Raw genomic sequence first — 10526 nt, 5'->3', positions numbered from 1 at the left:
CTGCCCTCCTTGTATCATGCTTTGGCCCCATTGCTGGCCACAGGACATGCTGCAGGCCTGCAGCTTAAGGTGGGTGCTGGTGAGGCCAGCAGGGGTGCATGCTGGCACTGTTTCTCTGGGCCAGCTGTGCCAGCCAGCAGCTCCTTGAGCTGTCCCCTGAACTGCCCTGAGCTCTCAGAGGAGCTATTGACCACATTGACCGGGGCTGCTGCTCCCTGTCCAAAGGGTAAAAAAACAGGAATGAGTTGTTGAAAATGAAATTTCACTTTCCCCACACTCTTCTGTGGCCATGTGGCTTCCCAACACAGATCAATAGTGTTTAGACAGCTGAGGAGATTTTTTTTCCCCCTCTTAAGGTACCGGATCAATAATAGAAAAAAAACAAACCCAAAACAAACCTTCTGCCCTTGTGTGCATTACAGTAAATGTGAACACATTGGGCCTGGGGCTGCCCAAGCGGAGTGACAGCAGTGGCTGGGGGTGGGAGGCCCCTTTGCTCTGCACACCATGCACAGGTCACTGCTGGTGGAACTTGCTGCAGGGGACATCCTGGCAGGGCTACAGGCCATGGGCTCCAGGGGAGGCTGAAGGTGCCCCAGCACAGCACCCATAGGTCATGAGGGGCTCTGGGGGTGGGGATGAGCTTGGCTGTCAGCCATTAGGCATGACAGAAACCCAGGCTGGCAGGCACACGTGCAGCATCGATCTGCTGGGGAAGAAGCTTTTGCAGAGGGGAATCCTGCTGCGCAACGCTGCAGGAAGCCTTCACCAGGGCTTTCAGGAAATCAATCAGCCGGCGTGCAGGGGATGGACTGGTGCTGGTAGGAGGAGTCAGTGTCCAGTCATGACAGGCAGTGACCTCCAAGCAATGTCTGGCCACAGGGGACCTGCCCTGTCCTGTGGGGCTGCAGGTCACCTGTTGCAGCTGGGAGGTGTGGGTGCAATTTCCTGAGCTGCCAAAGGACCATGTGAGATGGTGACCAGAGAGAGGCAGGGCTATCCCAGTGCAGGAAAGTGTGCAGCAGTGTGGACACACCACACCCGTGCAGAGGGGCTTGCTGACTGGAGCAATGGGTCTGCAGTGCCTGAGCTGGGGGGCTGCTGGCTCACCCTTGCACCGCAGGCTACTGAGGTGGGGGGAGTGGATGGGGCAGCTCTGGGCAGTGTGTGGTTAGTCTGCCCATCCTGCCTGGGGCTGCAGGGCAGCAGCCTGTGTGCCCCAGGGTAGCAGAGTGGGGCTCTGGGTGCCAGCACTACCTTGTGCATGGCTGCAGAGTGATGTCCTGGGCACGCATCTGCCTGTGCCATGGGGCTCCCTGTACTGTCCTCCCCCTTGTGGAGGCTCAATGCAGTCTCACAGGTATGTGTTCTAACAGGAAATTTCCAAGGCCAAGCTGGGCCCAGAAGGTGAACACAGATGTACCATAATAGAAATCATCGGTTGCTATGGCGACCTGCTCCACCAGCGGCTGCAGCCACAGGCGGTAGGTTGGAGCGGGTGAAGCGCCAACAGTCCTGCAAGCAGGGCCACTTAACCCCCACCGTGCAGAACATGATTGAATTTAGCTCTAATTTCTGACAGTGCGAGGGAACAAAATTTCCCTGCAGATTTCAATCTTCTGGCAGTGGCAGCCAGGGCACAGAGCCTCCACAGGGCACAGAGCCTCCACAGGGCACAGAGCCTCCAGGACTGCCGCCCTCTTTGGTGCTCCAGCACGGCCTTATTGCTGCTTTAATTAAAGGTGGTTGCTCTCCCTGGCAGGGCCCTGCACATTTCACTCATGCTGGGATGGAGCCCAGAGCAGCCCACACTGCTCTGTGGCACAGCTCTGCCCAGCACACGGTGGCACAGCTTGGCATGGCTTGATATAGCTCTGCTGTCCTGTAGCAGGACACACACATCTGCAGTTGTGCAGCTCACTTGCAGCCACCTTTGCCACCTCGTTTGCCCTTTTTACTGCAGCAGCAGCCCTGGCCATGCCGCTGGGTTATGCCCACTGCCAGCTAGTTATTGCATGTGCCATGATCATGAAATCACAGAATTTTGACTGGAAAAGACATTTAATATCACTGAGTCCAACCATTAACCTAGCACTGCCAGGTCACCACTGAACCATGTCCTTCAGTAGTGCATCTCCATGGCTTTGAAACTCTTCCAGGGACAGGGACTCCACCACTGCCCTGGTCAGCCTGTTCTACGGCCTGACAACTCTTGCCATGCACTGCTGTGCACCATGCTGAGCTGTGCTGCACAGACCCAGATGCCTGCTGCTGGAGCAAGGGAGCTGCAGTAGGCCTCTGTGTTGGGTTGGTGTGTCTAGAGGTGCCCATTGGTGCCTGTGCACACCTGACCCACTGCCATATCTGTCCTCTACTCCTGCTGCTGTGCTGATGAACCTGTTGCCATGGGGCTGGCTGCTGTGAGACTGTGAGCAGTGCCTACCCTTGGTTGGGCTCAACCCTGCTCCAGCTCCTACTGTAGGGAGGACAAGGGGACCAAATTGGACTCTGCAGCTCTGCAGGGCAAGCTGGCATCATGCAGTCCTGGGGTGGGAGTTGTCTCACTTTAATTACTGCCGTAATATTATTCTTTTCAGTGTCACGTTAATTGAAATTAAACAGCTGCCACGTTCTGGCTGGAACAAAAGTGAATCCTTTTTGATTCCACTCCAGTTGAATGAAGACTGACGTATGGAGAGGAAACAAAGGCAATCCAGCTGCTGCCTCTCACTGGCGCATGCTGATGCAATTACTGGGGACCCTGTGAGCCAGCGGAGACACACTGGAGCACACCACAGCTACCAGTCCCAGCAGGAAGGAGGTGCCCATGTTGTGGGGGATGCCAGCTCTGGGGTGTCAGGGAGAATTGCAGCCTGCCCAGGCACTGAGTTCAGCCTTTGGTAAGATCACTTGAGAAGCATCCAGCCAGCAGCCATGTCCCACTGTGGCTCCTTGGCCCTCCTGCAGTGCCAGAGTCATCTCATCCCTGAGGGCTTGGCCACCTTTAGCCTCCTGACACTGCAAGTCAGCAGCAGGCCCGTACAGCTTGAGAGCCTGAGCTGAGACAGCAGTGTCAGCTGAGGAGGGTATCTCTCTCCAGCCTTAAGTTTTTTTCTGGTTTAGACCTAGACACTTGCTTGTGATGCCATTCAGTACTTTAAAATATGCAAAATGAGGCGCTGGTACAAACCTCATTAACACCCGCCTCCAACATCATTAAGATGTTTCCAAGAAAATTAATTGAGAGACTCATTAAAAATAAATTAAGAAAAATGTGTTGCAGAGCGCCTGCTCTGAGCTCGTAAATCACGGCTCAAAGCTCCAGGCCGCTGCACAGGCAATTAACGCCAGCCAATTTGTTTTATCCTGACTGCGAAAATTAGAAAGCAGACATGGAGATTAGATTAGGGACGTCTGTCAAGCGGAACTCGGAGTGAATATTTTAGGATACAAAATGGAAATCAGGAAAACAAAGCTGGGACTTCATTTGGAAGAGCTGACAGGCAGAGGTGGGGAGGGAGGAGAGAGATTTCTGTTTCAAGGAGCGGCACCATGCTTGTATTTAGCTACTGACCCACCTCGTGCTCTCACTATCCCACCGCTCTCCATATTCATCTGCGCATCGCTAGTCCTTTGTGGCCGCCTGCACAGACACTGCCTGCCCCTCTTGGAGAGCCTGGGCTCGTATCGAGAGTGTGCTTTGAAGTCGCTGTGTATTACAGAGCCCAAACCAACATGTCGCCTGTGTATCTGCCGATTACACACTTGGATTAGCAAACACAGTGCAACTGGGTGAGCCACTGCTTAGGACTTGCTCAGCTTTGTGCCATTAGTACCCCTTTGTCCACCTCTGGCACCTTCCACCAGAGGATCTCAATCTACTTTATATTCATGAACTGAACTGCAGAGCCCTTCTGCGAAATGAGCAAGCGTTATTATCCCCATTTTGTACAGGGAAGCCGAAGCAGAGATAAGTTAAGGTCTTGCTTGTAACTGTGTGAATGCATAAATAGCTGTGCAGCAGCAGCCATTGTATTTGCACATACCAGTGGTGTGTTGGACACACTCATGGCTCTTTGTTCAGCCAGATGTCCAGCCATGGCTGCAGCAGAACCAGCTGTGGTGCACAAGGTGGGGGGGGGGGTGGTCGCTTCCAAACATCCACACAAACAGCTCGCAAAAATGCAGGTCAGAGCATCCTATGCTCAGCTCTGTAACAGTGCCAGGGGAAGTTTAGGTTGGGGTTTAGGAAAATTTTCTTTACTGAAAGGGTGGCCAGGCATTGGAACAGGGTGGCCAGGCATTGGAACAGGCTGCCCAGGCAGGTGATGGAGTCACCATCCCTGGAGGTGTTAAAAAAAATGCGTGAACATGGCACTTAGGGACATGGTTTAATGTCCATGGTGGTGCTGGGTTGATTGTTGGATTTGATGGTCTTAGAAGGCTTTTCCAGCCGAAACAATTCTATGATCCTAAGATATCTGGAGTGACCTGTCAGTGTGGCCCCGGAGCAAATGCCACCTCTCTCTCATTGAAGCTGCTGGGCAGCTTTCTGTAGGTTGAGGGGCTGTGTGTGGCCTGTCAGGTGTTCTGCTTCTCAGTCAGCTGATGCTGGCCACCTCCAGGACTGGGTACTATTTCCTAGCAGCCCACCAAATGGCCACCTTTTGGAAAACAGCAATCATGCTTTTGCATAAGGGAGACAGAAAAAATCCCTCGGCAGGGCAGGCTTTATTGCTTTCTTACTTCACACTGTTCTAGATGTGTCCAATGCTTGTGTCCTGAGGTCCAGCTTTGTAATACACCTGATGGTTTTGGATGGTATTTTAAAAGGAGAACTCTCCAAGTATGTAAAGTGGTTAACAATTTAGAAGTCTTCTGCATTTTAACCTGCCTCTCTCTGACAGCATTTTATCTACTGTCCCCTCCCCAGGATGCCTTTGCGCAGCCACTCTGTGTCAGCTGTCACATTTCAGTATTTAATGTGTGTGCCAGTCATATGCACCCCCAGAATCCTGTCTGCTTTTAACCACATACTTCTACCCACACCAGTGCAGGTCAAGTCCACCAGGGCAATGTTTGGTTGTGGTTTTGCTTGTTTTGTTTTGTTTCCCAGTGCAGCATTCTACTGGAAGCACCTTTGATCAGGAGCTTCTGCCTTCCCACCAAATATGAGCCATCACATTTGTTCACATGCTTTCCCATATACCAAACACTGCCTCACTTCTGCATGTGGTTCCCGGACTGCTTGGTCTCTATGCCACTGCCCAATATACTGCAACTGAGCAGATGGAGAGGAAAAAAAACAGAGAGAGAAAAACTCATATGGGATCACTTTAATGTGAGCAAGCTCTTGCAGCATGAAAACAAGCACAGCTGATGGTGAATTCCTCCTGCAAATGTAAGCACCTATGCTGGAGCAAACAGTAATATTTTTACCTACCTAATGGTAGAAAACACAGACATGGCTGATGTCCTGGTTTTGCTGAGACAGAACCATAGGCCAGGCACCAGCTGCAGGCCATTAGTAGTTTGGGGCCAGCTTGCAGGTGTTCTTCATACCATAAACCACTCACTGTAAAGGGGAAAGTTTACCGAGGATCAGTTCCTGTTTGAGTTCCTGCTGGTTTGGACTTCTCCTGACCCTGCTCTCCTTCTTCCTTCTGCTCCTGAGGACTGCTTTCCCATTCATTGTGACCACTGTACATTTGCTGGGTTAAGTATACCTTTGTACACTTTATATTGACATTGGAATTAGTTTTGTTGTTTCATTCTTTTCAACCCATGTGTCTTCTCTCCTTTTCTTGATCCCTTCTCTGCTGGGGAGGGGTCACTGGTTGATAGAGCAACTGCTATGGTTTATCCCCAGATATGGGCTAAGTGTAGACAACTGATTAAATTGTTAATGACGAATTCATGCACATGGATGGGGAGACTGCAAGGCAGGTGTTTCCCCACTGCTGAGACTCTGGATACTGTGGTAGGCCAGGTGCAGGCAGATGACATCAGGTCTCTCCTGCTTTCAGAAGCAAAGCAGAGATACTCCAGCAGTGCAAAGACCTGTCCTGGGAGAACAGACTTGGAGGAAGATGTTCTGGTTTTGGAGATTAATCAATGGCTTGTGGAAGGTGTGGGCTCATGAGTCAACACGATTGTTAACAACAGGAACGTCTCAGCAAGGATCTGTGGTCTTTGGATGGCAGTGGGGGCTTGGATACTCCTAGGGGTCATGGTACAGAGAGATGTTAGAGCTGTGGAAAGGGCCTCAAGAGGAGCCACAGGCACTGCCTCAGCATGCAAGACTCAGGGATACTGCGTGCAGGTACTAGTGGAGGGGAGAACGAGGAATAATTTGCTCATGCATCTGTGTGTAAGTGGTTTTGTGGAGAGCAGAGATGATAACAGAAGGCTCTTAGATCTAGCAGGCAAAAGTTCTCTCAGTGTGGTGAGCGTAAGATGAAACAGACTGCACTTAAACTGGAAATAAAGCATTTGCATTACTGGCTAACTCTTTGCAGAGTAGACCGAATGCTGCAGGACATGTGTCATCAGTGAACATGTAAGACAAAGTTTGGATGTGATTGTGTCACACTTGGACTGAACTCTGAGACACTTCATTTTTGCAGCTAAAATTCTCCATGCTGAGATCTTGTGTGAAGATGCATTTAATTCAAATGTTCAATTAGCCTTCTTTCAACTATTTCTCAGTTATGGAATGAGGGGAAATATACTTGCATGTGAAAAATGACTAGTGTTAAAAATAATTCTAACCACAGGAAAAATAGCTACATCTTTTTAGCTTAACCAGACTTCATCCTCATGTGGCTCAGCTCCTTCCTGAGAAACACACACTTGCAACTAGAACAAAATTGCTTCTGAGCAGTCTCCCTCTGACTGACAAGAGCGAGGCTGTTTGTACAAGAAAACTGAGATAAAATAATCTTAAAAAAATCCAAAAAAACCAAACAACCAAACACACCCACAGCACAAGCCCTAGCCCTAGCCCTACACACCTAATCTTATCCCTAACCCTACCCCTAACCCAAACTGTATCCCTAAATACAAACCTAACCCCAACCCTAAACCTATCCCTAGTCCTAACACTAGCCTTAGCCCAAACCCTAAATATCTGAGCAGCCTGCTCTGGTGGAAGACATCCCTGGGGGTTGGGCAAAGATTAGCTTTAAAGGTCCCTTCCAACCCAACTTGTTCTATGATCCTACTAAAGAGCAGTAGAGACCAGCATAGGATAGAGGATACTGGAGCCAAGCAGCTTCACGGAGGCAAAAAGGACGCCTGTGCCCCTCACTACGAGAGGGACATGGAAGTGCTGGAATATGACCAAAAAATAGCCATGAAGCTGAAGGGTCTAGACCACAAATCTTGTGAGGAGCAGCTGAGGGAACAGGGGTTAGCCTGGAGAAAAGGAGGTGCAGGGGAGACCTTGCTCTCTACAACTTTCTGCGGGGGGTTGGAGTGAGGGGGGGAATTGGAATCCTCTATGTAACAGGAACACGAGAAAATGGCCTCAAACTGTGCCAGGGGAGCTTTAGGTTGGCCATTAAGAACAATTTATTCTCTAAAAGAGTTGTCAGGGTCTGGACCAGGCTGCCCAGCGTGGAGTCCTCACCCCTGGAGGGGTTTCAGAGTCGTGTCGATGTGGCGCTGAGTGCCATGGTTTAGTGGTGACCCGGCAGTGCCGGGTTCACGGCTGGACTCGGTGACGGTTAAGGTCTTTTCCAACCCCAAGCGATTCTTTGATTCCGGATCCCGGCATTTCTCGCCCTCTCGTGTTGTTGGTGCCGCCGCCCGGCAGGGGTCGCCCTCAGCCCGCGCTTCGCTGCTCCTCCAAGATGGCGGCGGCGGCGGCGGCGGCGACCCTCAGCATGGCGGCGGCTGCGGCTCCTCCCAAAAGCCGCCGGGGCCGCGCTGCTGCTGGGGCGGCTCCGGGCACCTTTGTTCTCGCCGTACGGCGAAGCGGGGGCTCTGAGACAACAAAGGTGCCCGGAGCCGCCCCAGCGGCAAGATCCGTCCTCGTCCTGCCGTTCTTCGAGCCGACGGTGCTGCCCCGGGAGGAGCTGCCCGAGCCCGAGGGGCAGATGAGGAAAAAAAAAAAAAAAAAAGGCGGGGTGTGCGTGATTGATAAAAGGGGGGAAAAAAGAAAGAGAGTTTGCGTCGGTGGAATTTTAATGAAGCCTTAAAGGTTATTTCTCTGCGGCTGTACTGATAATTTCCAATTGTGTTCATAGGGAGCTAGTAGCTGTGGTCTAATCACATTTGGGTACTGTCTAGGGCACACTATGTGTTTGGCTGGGGAGGAATATCAACAAACATAAATTATCAGGAGCATAGGCAGAGTCTACAGGGGAGAAATAGCAAACAGGGAAGTCGTGCATGGCTTTGCATTTGACAATGAAAATGATCTCATTATCCTTTCCAGGGTCTCAGCCAGCTATTCAAAAAATACTTATTAAAAAAACATTGTGGCTCTTGGGAGAGGGTCCTCTCCAGAGAAGGGGGAAAGACCTGGATGTGTAAAAACAGAACTGGGGGGGATGGAATCTATGGTGGCAAAAAAAAAAAAGGTGGAACCTGCCCTGCTGCATTTCAAGCACAGACTGAGTGCAAGCCAAATACAGATGGTTTGTGTTGGAAGGGGCCTTTAAAGGTCATGTAGCCCCTCAATGAGCAGGGACATCTTGAACTAGAGCCCCATCCAACCTGGTATGGAATGTTTCCAGGGATGGGGCTTCTACCACCTCTCTGGGCTAGTGTTTCATCACCCTCATTGTAAGAAAGTCCTCCACTTGTTCCTTTGAAATCTCAGAGTTGTAGTAGAGTGTCAGTGGTGCCTGTGGGAGCCACCCAGCCCAGTCTGACAGAAGCCAATTACTCACCCATTACTCAAAACACCAGGTGCTTTGACTTGTCCCCGGCGTGATGGTGGAGATGCTGGTGCCATATGAAGCCTGGGGACTCTGCTGGGGATACAGAGGCTGCTGTCTTTCCAACTCCCAGGGCTTGGGGAGAGATGGGACAGGCTCAAGGGCACAGAAGCACAGAGCACCTCTTGAGATTATCAGATTCAGCTGTTGCCTAGGGTGGGTCAGCTGGCACAGGCTGCCTAGGGCTGTCTGTTTGGGTTTAAATACTACCACCCAGGACAAGAATGCACAGGCAGGTGTGGGACTGACCCTGCAGACCCAATGGGGCTGCCTCCTGCTCAGCACTTGCGTGCTGGTGCTGAGGGCCTCCTCGCCAGCCAGCATCAGTGGCAGCAGCATGTGGGAAGAGATAAGAGGAAAACAGGGAGGTTGAGAGGAAGCAGAAACCAGAGTAAGCTCAGTAAGTGGAAAAAGGCTTTTCTGATGGGGACCACAGTGAGAACATTCACCAATTGGGTGGGCATGGGAATGCAGAAATAAAAGCAGAGAGGATATTCATATTCTTCCTTTCCTTATGGTTGATCTTAAGTCTCTGGTCAAAAAGAAAGGAGTATTCCAAGACGCAGAAAAGATGAAGCTTAAAGCCACGGAGAAACAAAGTTGGTCCCATCCTGCTGCTGCATGGAAAGCTTTGTTGGCCCCACTGGCAGAGGTAAAAAAAATTAGTAGGAATGATGCAAAGAGATTGACTGCCAAGGGAGGAAGTAGTGCTTTTGCCATCTCTTGATGTCTTCAAGTCCAGTTGAGCGCCCTCCGAAGCTACCTTTGTCAAACAAGGTATTGAATTCAGCAGTAACGTGGTAAAATTTTCTTGACTGCAGGTACAGAAGGTCAGGTCCTGCTCACTCTGTGAATCTACAGAAAGAAAACGTGAAGAAGGACTAGGAGAACAGGCCATTATTTTTGTTCTTCAATAGTGACTTAATGTCAGCGTTTATCTGCAGGGGCTCCAGCTGCATTCACTGGTTAGGTGAGCTTGTGCTGAATACTGAAAGGTTATTGGGAGCCACCTGGCAGAACTCTTGAGCAGTAAAGCTGGCTGCTCTTCAGCACTGACCTGGCAGCTGAAGAATGTGGACCTGTCCCTGTGCCACGTGGGCCACTGGTGGTCCTGTGGCCTGTATAACAATGGCCTTTGTGCTTGGTATGGTAAGTGAAGGTGGGATCTCGGAAGGAGTCCTTGCAACAAGGTTGAAAGGGTGGCCACGTGTAGCAGGTATGGGTGTTTGTTTAAGGGGGGGTTGGTATCAAAGTGCAAGGCAAATGTGGGCTGTTCATTGCAGTTCTGCCTGATATGACCTCAAGTTTTGCTTCAGCAAAGGGCAGGCTCCTGACCTCTTCCCATAGTATTCTGCAGCCTCACAGGCAGGGATGGGACTCAAGGGTAGATATGCCTGGAAGAGGATAGGGCTGCAGTATTGTGAGGCTGATCTTAACTCATTATTTCTTGTTTTTCAGATGTTTAGCAGTTGGTTCTGTGGTCTGGAAGGTATGAGGCACAGCCAGGTGGTCTTAACTCTGCTAAAGTTCTGGGGCTTTTGCGCTTTCTTTTCTTACAAGATTTCACTTGCAGTCCCAGCT

The sequence above is a fragment of the Indicator indicator genome, chromosome 19 (genome assembly GCF_027791375.1).
Source record: "Indicator indicator isolate 239-I01 chromosome 19, UM_Iind_1.1, whole genome shotgun sequence".
In the NCBI taxonomy this organism is placed as follows: domain Eukaryota; kingdom Metazoa; phylum Chordata; class Aves; order Piciformes; family Indicatoridae; genus Indicator; species Indicator indicator.
The sequence above is the reverse complement of the archived record's forward strand: the minus strand, read 5'-3'. Positions refer to the sequence as shown.